Here is a 14,776-nt window from a genome sequence, read left to right as displayed (position 1 = left end):
TACGTTTTCCCCTTTAGTCAAATATTTCATAATGATAAGGGTCATTTAAACTGTATTTGAATGTCAATATTTGACCTGTCAATCTCATTCGTAATAAGTTTATTTCCAAATCCTGTATATTGCATGCCTTAGCTATCATCAATCGCATAAGGCCATTTCCTCGTGTAATATTCTCTTTCCTTTGTCACTGTGCAATTGTAATGTTATATAAAATATTATATATATATATATATATATATATATATAGTATATATATATATATATATATATATATATATATATATAATGTATAAACATGAGTACCTTATCAAAAGAATGTCCTGATCACTTTCTAAGCCTCTCTCTCTCTCTATCTCTCTCTCTCTCTCTCTCTCTCTCTGCATACACCCAGTCCCTAGGCGATTATTATCTCTGTCCCCCATCTCCAATTGTACGCTCCCATCTTTACCCTTCCATCAACCCCCCTCCCCCCCCCCCAACCATTTCCCTTCCATGGGGTTCTCGGAGTCTCTGCTTCCACGGCGAGTGCTGGAAGATGGCCAGACTCACTCTGTCTTCTGGCACAGTAGACTCATGATACTGGTGAGTCTGGCGCCCAGACTCCAATATAAACACAAGGCTGCAAAGGAGGTTGCTGCTGCTTGCTTGCCTGGCTGCTTGCTTGCTTGCGGTCAGGAGCTCAAGCACGAGCACTGTCACTTATATACATTAGAGGTAATAAAATCACTCTGGTTTCTGTAAGTGTCACTTCCGTCTGAGAATTAGCGTCATAAAGTGCTTATGTTTAAAGAAACGATCAATAAAAAAACTGGATGAAGCATACAGATGACAGATTAAAAGTAACATACATTCATACACATACATACACACACACACACACACGCACACGCACGCACACACGAACAAAGACAGTTAAAGACGGTGGCGTGACGCTATCACTCTCGCTGCCATCAGTCCAGCTTTCGTCTCTGGATTAGCGCCATCAAAAACCCGCGGAGAAAAAAAAAAGTTGCCATGAGGGAGAGAGAGAGATCGACGGCATGCGGCTCCCCAGATTAAGTGTTACAAACGCTTTTGTCCTTGGGACGCCTCGAGGAAGCTGGTCATGAAATCCTGCTGCAGTCAGTGTGTTTGTTTTGGCTTTTTATTGCCCCTTGTTTGTTTTTCTCGGGGTGGAGGAAGGTGGAATTTGGGTCAGAGTTTAAAAGGGTAATTCATTCTTGCTGCTGCAGACAGTTCCCAGTTTGAAAAGTAAGGTTATTATTAGCTTTCTGTAAAAGGAAACTATTCTGACGGCTTTGTCTGTCCGTTCGCACTTTTTCCTGTCCGCCGGTTGTGGCCTATCATATATCATTGCCAGACACACGATTATGGCTAACTTTAATTTCATAAATAAATAAACTGCTGAAGGCAGAGGGCCGCCAATTTTGGGCATGTTTGATGACTAGAGGGTGGATGATCTTCATGTCAATTTGCAGCCCTCTAGCCTCAGTATGGGCCGCGGGTCATACAAGACCACCGAAAGATAGATCTATTTTCGGCGGTCTTGATTATACGCTGTACAGAAAACTCCATTGCGCCGAATCAAGTTGGGCGCATTCTTTTGCTTGTTCTATTATACATTGAAGACAGTAAGACTGCTCAATTAATGAAAGAAAACAAAAAAGATAGAAATCAATAAACGTCCATCGTCGAGGATTTAGCAACGTACATTTGATAGCGTGAAGTTTTAAAATCATTTGCTTCTTTGCCTATCGCGGAGATACCGTCCCCGACACCAGCCGTTTTTTCCTCGTAGTAAGAAGTTTCAAAACAATCATCCTACAAGTAAGAAAACCTTAATTTATTTCCTCACAACAAAAAATCTTTAGAAACTGCGGTTCTGAAAAGCTTTATGAAAATGTAACTTACATTCTACTATTAATTAACCTGAAATGTGACACCGATTTTTCTTGCATAAAGAAGTCATAGTTAGTCGTATATAAAATTGAGATGCAATGACGGCACTAGCCCCCTACTGGGAAATCAATTTTATTAATTCAGAATCTACCTATACATAGAAACAGAGTGATTCGTTTCTTCGGAATATCCGAATCTTTTCTCCAAAGTGCCCCAGGGAACTCGCGGCACAAACAATATGGAACCGAGGAACTTATACGAATAAAGTTATGAAATTTCAGATCAGGCCCCAAAAGGACCCCGGAAATTTGAAAGAGTTTAAGCCATAACTCTCTCAGTTAGCCAATAGAGCGAGGAGAAGCGTTACAAGAAGGAGTTGAAGCCTGAAAAGGCGATAAAGATCGTGGCACTTTTACAAAGAAGAGGCGGACACAAAACCCATCACCCCGTGCCAAGGTGCCACTTCTGTTTGGCACTCGGCCTTATTCAAGGTGGTTCAACAACCAATAACATCTGAAAATCGTTTTTCTCTCCCTTCGCTCGTTTATACAGTCCTTAGTTTTTAGTAGACGTGTTTGCAACAAGAAAGGGACTCTCTCTCTCTCTCCTCTCTCTCTCTCTCTCTCTCTCTCTCTCTCTCTCTCTGTTTTTCTTAGCACTCCAGCTGTCTATTTGTTGCCTATTTGTTTCTGTAAAAGAAACTATCGCTTCGGTGAGTTATTTCCTTATAAATACTAAGGTTCAAAGGCAATATATATCTGCCGGAGGCGAGTACATTCATTATAGCATCATGTCCTACAATTCATCTTCAGATAAAGAAATCAGTTTCCATTTCATTCTCTTCGCAGTTCCGACGGATATAAATTCTCGCTGATTATTGAAATCCGGGGTTCGCCTTCCCTCCTCTTTGTTTACATCAACGCTACGCGACCCGGAAATAAATCAACGGAAAATTCCGATGTGAAGAGCACTTACTGGCACTAAAACCGTGTTCTCCAATAAATTCATATGGGAGTGGGTAGTTTCATGAATAGTCTGGGATGGACGAAAGCAAGAATGAGAAGAACTTCATGAAAATTACAGAGAACAACTTCATGAGCGATCTTTCAAGGGGACGCCTCAGCTGCATAAATACAACTTCATATAAATCTCTCTCTCTCTCTCTCTCTCTCTCTCTCTCTCTCTCTCTCTCTCTCTCTCTCTCTCTCTCTCTTTCTTTCACGCATTGAGAAAAGCGAATTCATCTAGAATTCAGATAATCAAGAGTATTTGTCGTAATACTGTCTACACAGTTTTATAGATAATCAGAATCGTTAGAGATTATTCTATGTCGATGACGAACAAATTATTATAATGAATAAAAAAAGATGTCAGATTATTATTATTATTATTATTATTATTATTATTATTATTATTATTATTATTATTATTATTATTATTATTATCTATGAAGCCATAGGAAAACAGTAAAAAGTGACTAGCCACAGAAAAACATTTCAGATTCTCAAAGTACCCGACATAGTTAAAAGAAAGATCGATTTTGTTCTTTTTAGAAATTTCCGCTCATAATGAAAACTGACGCAGTGACTCCAGGGACGCCGTGGATTGGGAGTTACTTGGCAGTGGTAGGGGAATTGGAGCGTCTGAATAATAATAATAATGGGATGGCCAACACAATGGGCGCTTAAAAGATTTCAGTGTGGTCACTAATAAATGTATGGACACAATGAATAACCAAATAATTGTTTAGCATTATTATTATTATTTCATGAAAGCAAGTTAGAGCCTCTAGGCTAATTTAGAATATATTATTATTATTACTATTATTATTATTATTATTATTATTATTATTATTATTATTATTATTATTATTATTATTATTATTATTACAGTAGATGAAACCTATTCACATGGAACAAGCACACCAAAGGGGCCACTGACTTGAAGTTCTTTAAGCTTCCAAAGAATGTTGGTTTCAACCTCCCACCGCACACCCCACACTGCAGCAGTAACTGATCATGATACAGGGCCAGTGATTTTTTTTCATCGCCCTGGGGGAGACGCGAACCCGCGACATCCGAGTGGCATGCCACGACACTAACCATTACACCAGCGAACCAGCATAATATCAATTGATTTTCTCCATAACGATTAAAAATTAGATACGAACGTATTTTGAGAATGTCAAAAGTATATTAAGTGCACAGCACAGGGTACATATACATGTATTATTCCATTTTCTAATTTTCATTGTATTAACGACTGTGTATCACTATCTCTTTTCAACAATAAGAAACTTTTTTTCTTGTAGTTTTGTCGTTCTTTGTATTAATTCAAAATTCCTCTTCTCAGTTACTTACACTATTTTCATTTTCTAAGCCTAACTCCCTCCCACATGTTCCTGGAATGAGACTAACACAGTAGGCCGCACTGAATCATTCTTCAAAATCTCTTTATGGGGCATCCCTCATTAAGCGAGCCCAACCCTCATTATGTCCATTAATCCTTTACATATCCTTTACACAGAATTTCTGAGTGAGATATTTTCTTTCTTGTAAGAAATGCCTCATTTTAAAATCTTTCATTTTTTAATTTCATTTCATTTTCCATCTCAGGGAAGATTTGTTTAGATTTCAAACGTTATCCTTTGTCCCATGGTCTTTCATTCGAAATGTTTCTAATTAGCTGTTTAATAGTAGCTCAGTGCATCACAAATGCTCTATGTTTTTAATTTTGGTTCTTTGAATTTTTCTCTATCTAACCCACCAATTCATTCTTAATTTTTTTTAAAGAATATCGGAATACATATCTTTTAATTTCATATTCCTTGATTTAGAATGATCTCATTACCAGTTTATTTTATTCCCAACGCCAAAGGGGCATTAAAGCGACATCACCATATGTAGAAGTTACTTGTAAACAATTTTTGGAAGCTGAATATAATAATAATAATAATAATAATAATAATAATAATAATAAAAAAGGCAAAGTAGACCATCTCTTAAATAGGTCCTATTAAATACGATGGCTGCATCATTCGAGTTAATATATAACGAGTCTCCTCAATCTTCCTTATAATTCTTTTCTCATTTTATTTAATACTGGGCAATAATTGACCAATGTCCATACTTTGGTAGAAATAAATACATGAGCAACCAGTGCATAACGGTTTATAAGTCTTATACGAGAGGTAGTGAAATACGGATGGATATCCCCGTAGAGTTCAACAGCCGGTTTCCTCTGTCTGCTGGGGAATCGAGTAGGTTCTCGAACGCTCTCGCTTTGTGTGTATTTTAAATATTTATTTTTATATAGTGACACCATCATGGATAATAATAATAATAATAATAATAATAATAATAATAATAATAATAATAATAATAATTGAGAAATAACTCCACAGTTATGTGTGGGTACATATATTTGAAAATATATGTAACCATATATAACTGTGGATTTGTTTCTCCATTTCAAGACTCATGCTACTATGAGTGTTTTTTAATAATAATAATAATAATAATAATAATAATAATAATAATAATAATAATAATAATAATAATAATAATAATAATAATAATAATTTGTTTCTCCATTTCAAGACTCAGCTACTATGAGTATTTTAATAATAATAATAATAATTTAATAATAATAATAATAATAATAATATGATAATACTAATAATAATAATAATAATAATAATAATAATAATAATAATACGTTGAATAAAATGGCTGCATTTGCGAATTGATTTTATACTGAGTTTTCTCAGTTCTTCTAATAATTCGCTTTTCCTGCACATCAATATTAGTCAATAATAATTGTCCAATGTTCATATTTCGATATAAAAATGGTAACCAGAAAGAATGACATCCAGTTTGGTCTGACGTCAAAGACATGACCACCTCCGACGAAGAAACAAGAAAAGGAAGAAATATTCCTCCAAACACCTCCCGCCCAAAAGAGCGGATGAAAAGCAAACACGCCTCGCGGCAATTTCCCCATCACGGTAATCGACATATGTTACTTTTCAGTGTCCCGCGGCTTCAGATTCGATTATTCCGATGGCGTTCGAACAATTACATCAACAAGCATGGGCGGCGAATCGAACCTCCCATGTCAAAGGGTTCAAATGGTTCTGATGTTTTCGAATATCGATTTCGTTTTTTCCTCTTTCTCTCTCTCTCTCTCTGGATGTTGTTTTGAAGTTTGCATTTGAACCTGGACCAATAACTCGTTGTGTCAGATCAAAGGATTATGTTATGGGCGTTTTTCACTGGCGGTCTCTCTCTCTCTCTCTCTCTCTCTCTCTCTCTCTCTCTCTCTCTCTCTCTCTCTCTCTCTCTCTCTCTCTCTCCTATTGTTGGCACCTAATCTATGGAATTTTGTGTAAAGTTTTTCAAATCTTTATTTTGTTATCGGTTACTTCAAAAACCATGATGATCAAACACCATCTGCTCTCTCTCTCTCTCTCTCTCTCTCTCTCTCTCTCTCTCTCTCTCTCTCTCTCTCTCTCTCTCTCTCTCTGAAGTTTGAACTTTCCAGTGTTTTCCTCATGATAAATCATATATTTAAAGACAGCACTGCTCTTAAAAGAATCACTTACATGTATCCTAATGTAAAACACTATATTTGGAGAGATAGAGATAGATAGATAGATAGACCGGTATAGATAGATAGATAGATAGATAGATAGACAGATAGAAAAATAGACGTCCGTAACGTCCTTACCAGCTTCTTCAGTGAATTTTTATATCTTAGAATATTAAGACTTGTCTAATGGAGAGGGTTTTGGCACATGAAAATTCTGTTTGTTTATTTTATATTGATATTTGCGACGTCTTTCAACTCTTTCATTTAACTGCCGGTTGGTCGTAGCTTGCCTTAACTTTACTTTAGTTTTATTAGTACTCTTCTGAAATTAATTTTGGCATAACGGTCTATGTAAAAAAATAAATTCTAATTCAAATAACAAAAAGAGGCATTTATAAAAGGGTTGTTTACTTCTACTCTCTTCGCAATTTACCCAATTCGCTTTATTTTAACAAGCACAGCTTGCTAATTCCGATGGCTGCGTGATGGCGTTTATTCTCAGAAAATATTCGTCTCGTCAAATTTCATGGCGTCAGTTTTCAAAGTCGATTAGTTCCACAAGTTTTAATTATCGTTTCGCCGCCATTAATGGCTACCTCGCCTTTTATAGCGTTCTTTCCCTTTTTGCTCCTTCTCTTCTTCTTCTTCTTCTTTTTCTTCTTCTTCTTCTAGGGGGAACAAGTAAACTGGGGGCCCAGAAAATGACATCGAAAACCCATCACTTTTTAAAGTTGACTCGCAACTTCGTTAAGAGAAGAAGTCTCAACACTTCCCATTGAAAGCAGACCCTTGCTCTGGACGGAGCGAAAGGGCCAGGAAAAAAGACAAGGGGCGGAAAAATTACGGAACTCTCGGCCTTCTTCAAGAGACTCTTCAACTAACAGTTGCCCTTTCCCGCCAAAATCCACCCATTTTACCCGCCAAATTGCCACCTTTTTCCGTCAAACCACTCTGAGTCATTGTCACCTCAACCCGCATCTCAATTTCCTCCTCCTCTCTCTCTCTCTCTCTCTCTCTCTCTCTCTCTGTTCTTTATTCTATACAGCTGACGTAGATTTATTTCTGTTCTTCAAGTTCCGGCCTCTCGAAATCCATCATGGCCTCCCATAGGCATACCAGGATCCCCACCCCCCCGCCCCTACCTTCACCCCCTACTCACATCTACCTATCGCAAGAACTGGTCCTATTCTCTTCCTCTTAATGACCATGACGCTTCTCAAGTTCTTATTCACTTTGGCCTTTTTCATTTTCTCCCCCCCTTTTCCTTTCACAATACTATGGAATGCCCCCCTTTTATCACATTTTAACGCATTACGTTCTGTTTTTTTTACGATGAAGAGGCGGGTTAGCATGTCTGTCAAAACACTATGTTACCTCTCGAAAAAGTAATAAATGCCTTCTTTATTTCTTTATGACCAATCTCCCTTTTAAAAATGAGAGAATACGGAAGAAGGGCCAAAGTTCGACACTCTAGACGTAAATAAGAATAAGTTGTCAGTCCGCTCGTTCCTTAGGTTCAAAAATGCTTACTGTCCGTTGGAAATGAAAACCTGAAGCTTCCCAGGCTCCGTGGAAGTACTGGTGGCGTAAAGATGAAACTGTTTAGAACAATTTCCAAAGTAATTTCAACTGAATAAGATCAACTTGATTACGTTCAGGAAGAAAGAAAGCGCTGGTTCAATTATCAGACGAAGAGCCTTTAACTTCAAGCTGGTATGAATGGTTTGGGGAAATTCTTCCCAAGAACAATATCCAATAAAAGAATTTTTAAGACAAGAAATATAAGCCTTACCTAAATCATTACACTCGGCTACTTGAGCTCAAAATCAACCAAGTCTATGACACGATCTTTCCAAGAGATTCAATTTCTACGTGTTATACCTCATCAGGAACACACAACAACAAGACAGAGACACGGGCAGGGAAACAGCGATATTACCCTAGACCTGATTAATAACATTATCCAAGGTTAAATGATCTTGAGAGTTAAGCTGAGCTTCCAAAGAGGATATGCAGCCGCGCCATCTCTCAAGGCAACAAGAATGGAAGAGTCAGATCAGTTTTGAAAGATATTGCAGATACGACTCAAAAGCAAGGCATGGAGTGTATGCAACAGGACCATACTCCAAAACATTATACTTAAGACATGAAAAATGGAATGGAATGGAATATAGAGTTTAGGCCAATGGCCAAGCACTGGGACCTATGAGGTCACTCAGCGCTCGAAAGGAAATTGAGAGTAAGTAGGTTTGAAAGGTGTAACAGGAGGAAAGCCTCGCAGCTGCACTTTGAAATAATTGTTAGGAGAGGATGGAAAGTCAGATGGAAGAAAGAGAATATGAACGGAGGTGCAGGCAAAGGAATGAAAGGGGTTGCAGCTAGGGGTCGAAGGGAGGCTGCAAAGAACCTTAAGTAGTGCCTACAGTGCACCGCATGAGGTGACTCATGACATGGAAACAACAGAGTAAACTCCTTCAACTGCAAAAAAAAAAATGAGTTTACAATGCAGAGGGAAGCTAAATGTGCAGAGTTTTATAAAAGGGACTTTTGCAGTTCTTAAAAAGATCCTGAAAGCGCCAACAACGAAGACTGAAATTCCTGAACGTTTCCAAAAAATTGGCAGGATATCAGCAATAAGTGACAGATCATCTGTTTGCCTTTTTACCATTTTATTTGTCTCTCCTGACGTTTATTCCCTGGACTCTTCCTTATTTCTTCCTCCCCAGCTTTTATCTGCTGTCCCCTCCTACACCTTTTCTTCATTCTCCTCCTCCTCCTCCTCCTCCTCCTACAGACGCGTTTCGTCCAGCCCTTTCCTTCGCGTTCTCGACAACCCAATACCTTCATTCATTCCTCCACTGTGTTTGAACTCTCATTCGCATGAAAAGAGCGAATAATGTTGACCAATATCCCAGGACACTCGGACGAAAAAAGCGTTCAAGCTCCTTGAAGCAGCCCAATGAAAGAAACGAGACAAAAGCGGAAAAAAGACTCCGTGAAACGGAATCAAAGAGAGGAAAGGAGACAAGTAATGGCGTCTGACCTACGACAAAGATCTAAAAGAAAGGCTTTAATAAAGGGGACATGAAGTGCCGAGGGAAATGGTAGGGGAGTTAAGAGTAGGTTACTTTTCCCGATATGGCTCTGACTTTTTATATTGCAGTTTTAAAGGTACCGTAGTATTTTAAGGTGCTGTGGTCTTCTGAGACTGCGCCCCATACCTTGCTTGGGGAAAAGCTGAAAGCTTATACGTATTACGAAAAAATATACTTACATACATATATATGTATATAATATATGAGTAATGTAGATAGACAGATATGTACACAGGCAGCTAGATAGATGAATAGATAGGTAGATAAATAGATAGATAGATAGATAGATAGATAGATAGATAGATAGATAGATAGACAGACAGATATAGATAGATATATGTATATAATAAATTAATAATGTAGAGACAGACAGAGAAGATAGGTAGATAGATAGACAGACAGATAATATATATTTATAGATATATAGATAGATAGACAGATAGACATATATATTAGGTCATTAAATGGCGAAGATGTACCTTGTTAACTTACATGGATAGGGACAAATTTCGTGATATTACATTTAATACAGGACTGGTCATTTTTCAGTTAACGTAAAATTACATGCTCTCTGTTTACTTATTATAATACTGCCTTTTTGTTTTCGGGATGTTAAAAAAAGGAACTTTAGCAGATGAGAAATGGCAGACTGAATTCACTAAAGAAAATAGGACAACAACCCACCAAATATTGTTCTAGTTGCACAGTTCGAGGAGAATCTTAATTCTGTGGAATCTGGGAAATCACGACCAGGGTCTATGAAGTCTTTCCCCCACATAAAATTGATTAGTGAAGCTTAAGGCCCTAAGTAGAACATACTGATGACGTCATTTCCACAAAATTCAAAATAAAATGATAAATTCCTCTCTGTTCACTTTTGCCGTTAGACAAGAAGCCTACTTCAAGTCCTGTTTCCTGTACTGCGTATAATCAAGGCCACCGAAAATAGATCTATCTTTCGGTGGTCTTGGTATCAATAACCGCGGCCCATGAAACTTTAACCAAGGCCCGGTGGCGGCCTATCCTATATCGTTGCCAGATGCACGATTATAGCTAACTTTAAATAAAATAAAATCTACTGAGGCTAGAGGACTGTAAATTGGTGTGTTTGATGATTGGAGGGTGGATGATCAACATGCCAATTTGCAGCCCTCTAGCCTCAGTAGTTTTTAGGATCTGACTGCGGACAGAAAAAACTGCGGACAGAAAAAGTACGGACGGACAGACAAAGCCGGCACAATAGTTTTCTTTTACAGAAAACTAACACGACAGTTAGGAAAATGAGTTGCGCAACTGGAACTTCAGTGGTTCAAGCGAAGGTGCAATGCTTCACTACCCTAATAATATTCTCCTTGCATTTTAATGCATTTGTGTCTATTTGTTAATTTATTAATTCATTTTTAATAAGCGGGAGCTCTTCTTTCTGTACTCCCTTTACCTCCTCTTACTTCTTCTTAATTTACACCATATTCTTTGGAAGCTCGAATTTCAAGTCAATGGCCCCTGTGGTGGGCTTGTTCCATATGAATAGGCTTCATCTTCTGAATAATAATAATAATAATAATAATAATAATAATAATAATAATAATAATAATAATAATAATAATAATAATAATGAAACAAGGCGACCGTGTAACGAGGCTGTAATATCGAAAGTTAAAAGCTACAGTACTGTCAAAAAACATTTATGCACAGAGTTAAAAACGATCAGGACTGATGAAGGATACGGAGTAGTACCTGAAAGTCTCTCCTTGTCGCTTTTAAACTCTGTACATAAATATTTTAAACACTACTGTGGCTTTTAATTCTTAATAATAATAATAATAATAATAATAATAATAATAATAATAATAATAATAATAATAATAATAATTAAGACTGTGGCGCTTTTTTGTGTATAATTGCTACTAAAAACAGGAATTTTCTCTTCAGGCATTATTATTATTATTATTATTATTATTATTATTATTATATTATTATTATTATTATTATAATAATAATAATAATAATAATAATAATAATAATAATAATAATAATAATAATAATAATAATAATAATAGTGACAGAATAGAAAATTCCTCTTTTTAGGAGCAAGTTTATACAAAACAGTGCAACAGTATCTTAATTATTCACAACCATCCTCAGGAAAAGTAATGCAGTGGTCACAAAAAACAAGGTAAAATGCAAAAAACAAAAGTAACTGTTGCGTAAAGGACTCCCTAACAAAATCTAGGAGATAAAAACAATGGTGGGTGAAGGGTCAGTGGACATGACCTTTCCGAGGCCATTGTTTTGCGTAGTGGTAAATTCTCTCTCTCTCTCTCTCTCTCTCTCTCTCTCTCTCTCTCTCTCTCTCTCTCTCTCTCTCTCTCTCTCTCTCACTTGTTATACATCTTTCCATGTATTTCTACCAATTTATTATCAATACCATCTATCTGTATATTCATCTGTTCATCTCTCTCTCTCTCTCTCTCTCTCTCTCTCTCTCTCTCTCTCTCAACTTGTTATATAACTTTCCCTCTATTCTTCTACCAATTTATTATCAATACCATCTACCTGTACATTATTCCGCCCATCACTTCTTTTATCAAATATCTCTCTATCTAATCAAATATCTTTCTGTCTAACTGCCGGCCATTTACTTCAATTTATTATCAATACCATCTATCTGTATATTCAACTGTTCATCACCTCTTCTTTTCTCTCTCTCTCTCTCTCTCTCTCTCTCTCTCTCTCTCTCTCTCTCTCTCTCTCTCTCTCTCTCTCTCTCTCTCTCTCTCGCTTGTTATATATCTTTCCCTCTATTTTTCTACCAATTTATTATCAATACCATCTACCTGTACATTATTCCGCCCATCACTTCTTCTGTCAAATATCTTTCTATCTAATCAAATATCTTTCTATCTAACTGCCGGCCATTTACTTTTATTTACTTTTTCGACCTATTTATCTATTTACTTGTCTTACTATAAATACCTCATATATCCCTAGAGACTTAAATGTCCTTCACCATTTAAATCAACCTCTCTATCAGTCTGCTCTGGTCGATTAACTACCAGTACCCCATATTTTTCTCCATACTAATTATCTACCAAGTTTTTAATCTCCTCATCTGTCCATCGATCTATCTATTTTCCTTTCCTCCCCTGCTTCGTCGAGAGTGACAAAAACTTTTCCGTTATTGGATGCAGCAAAACAAAATGTTCGCAATTTGAGTCCTGGTACCTATTTCTTTGATCCGTACAGCCTTCCCTTCTTTAAGGGGTAGTCTTCTGTTCCCCTCGTTATGATGGCAACTTTTTAATTTTTTTTATATATGGGGTATTTTACAGATACCAAATTCTGCTTTAGTGAGCTGATGGTAAATATTCTTAGCCGATATTTCTGAAGCCCTTACCTTTCTTGTAGATGGATAGATTTAGGCCAAAGGCCAGGCGCTGGGACCTATGAGGTCATACAGCGCTGAAACGGAAATTTGACAGTAAATGGTTGGAAAGGTGTATCAGGAGGAAAACCTCGCAGTTGCACTTTAAAACAGTTGTTAGGAGAGAGTGGAAAGTCTGATGGAAGACGGAGAAAATGAACTGAGTTACAGTAAAAGGAATGAAAGGGGTTGCAGCTAGGGGCCGAAGGGACGCTGCAAAGAACCTTAAGTAATGCCTACAGTAAACCACGTGAGGTGCACTGACGGCGCTACCCTCCTACGGGGCTTATTTTGCTTGTGACTGGCCGATGCATTTGAACCGTGACCTTTGGTTGGTTGTCAGTAGCATGAGACGACGGAAATCACAATCATCAGTTGTAGATATTTACCGTCAGCTCAAAACAGCGAACTACAGTTTCCTTTTGTATATTATTACCGTTGCCCTACAGTGAATCTACATGTTACATTGTAAAATAAAAAATATATCCGTTCCTTTTCTCTTTTTATTTTTGTCACTCTCCCATCTTATAGTGAGTCCATTCATCAACAAGACACTTCGCCGACCACTCGTACAATATTCACGAGAAACAATCGCGGCTGCCAAAGCGCTAAGTGGTTACCTTAGTCGCTCGTTTCGATTTTTTGAATGTTTGAATGGCTCTGACTGTTCCACCTCGGAAGGTTTTTCCCATTTTATGCGAAGTTCTTGATTTTTTAAATAATAAGTTTTGTAAATATTATTCCTTGGCTTTATTCCGAAATTCTAAAATAATTCTGATTTTTTTTAGTCAAGGCTATTTTTGTCTTTACTGGAACAAAACATTGTTTCAAAGACCTGTCCCATGGTATCTGGACTTGAAAGCCTTCCAAAGGACATTATACTGTATTCTTGTTTAATTAAATTCTGCTAAATTACCATTCAGTTTTCAGAAGGAACTACGAGACACCGAACTCAAGGAATAAATATCACTCGGCGAAATTTTATACAACTTACGAAAGAAAGAAAAAAAGTTCCACCCGGAACAGGCCTTACTTGTCAAGGTCTCCAGATCTGATGCACTTTCTTTGTCGCCAGTCGTCAGGTGTAGGCTTCCGGAGCTTTGTAAACATTCCCAGTGTAGGTATCCTTAAGGCAAACAAACCCAATGAAAAGCTTTGTTTTTCTTTCCTTTCCTGCCAGAAAGAAAAAAAAAACGGACGCTGAAAAAACAAACAATATAAAGTTCCTGCAGGATTGGGGACATCGAAGATGTCGATTGTTTTCTCACTCTGGTTGATTTCATTCTTTATTCCTACTTGTTTCCTGGAGATATTCGTGAAATTGTGGATTTTATATGACTTTTTTGTCATAGGTGTTCTCTCTCTCTCTCTCTCTCTCTCTCTCTCTCTCTCTCTCTCTCTCTCTCTCTCTCTCTCTCTCTCTCTCTCTTTGGAATCCAGAGTTTAGGCCAAAGGCCAAGCGCTGGGACTTCTGAGGTCATTCAGCACTGGAAAGGAAACTGAGGGTACGTAGGTTTGAAAGGTTTAACAGGGGGAAAACCTCTCCTCTCTCTCTCTCTCTCTCCTCTCCTCCTCTCTCCTCCTCTCTCTCTCTCTCTCATGGAATAAATAGTAAGAGTACTCGTCTTACTAGCTAAAGTCGTGCTTTCGATCCGACATAGGGAGGAATAATATGGCACGTTCCTTTAAGCCCAATAGATTACTATGATGGCCTTGGCAGTGGGAAGAAGAAGAAAGAAGGAAAGAAGAGAAAGAGAAAGAAAAGAGA

The 14,776-nt window shown here is 37.4% G+C and overlaps 1 protein-coding gene across 2 annotated transcripts in view; it reads left to right on the top strand.

Annotated features, from left to right (window-relative positions):
• The window catches only part of Dh31 (diuretic hormone class 2), a 200,761-nt gene that overhangs the window by 60,464 nt on the left and 125,521 nt on the right, over positions 1–14,776 (top strand). The window lies entirely within an intron of this gene.

The sequence above is a fragment of the Macrobrachium rosenbergii genome, chromosome 12, assembly GCF_040412425.1.
Source record: "Macrobrachium rosenbergii isolate ZJJX-2024 chromosome 12, ASM4041242v1, whole genome shotgun sequence".
NCBI classification, from domain to species: domain Eukaryota; kingdom Metazoa; phylum Arthropoda; class Malacostraca; order Decapoda; family Palaemonidae; genus Macrobrachium; species Macrobrachium rosenbergii.
The sequence above is the reverse complement of the archived record's forward strand: the minus strand, read 5'-3'. Positions and strand labels throughout refer to the sequence as shown.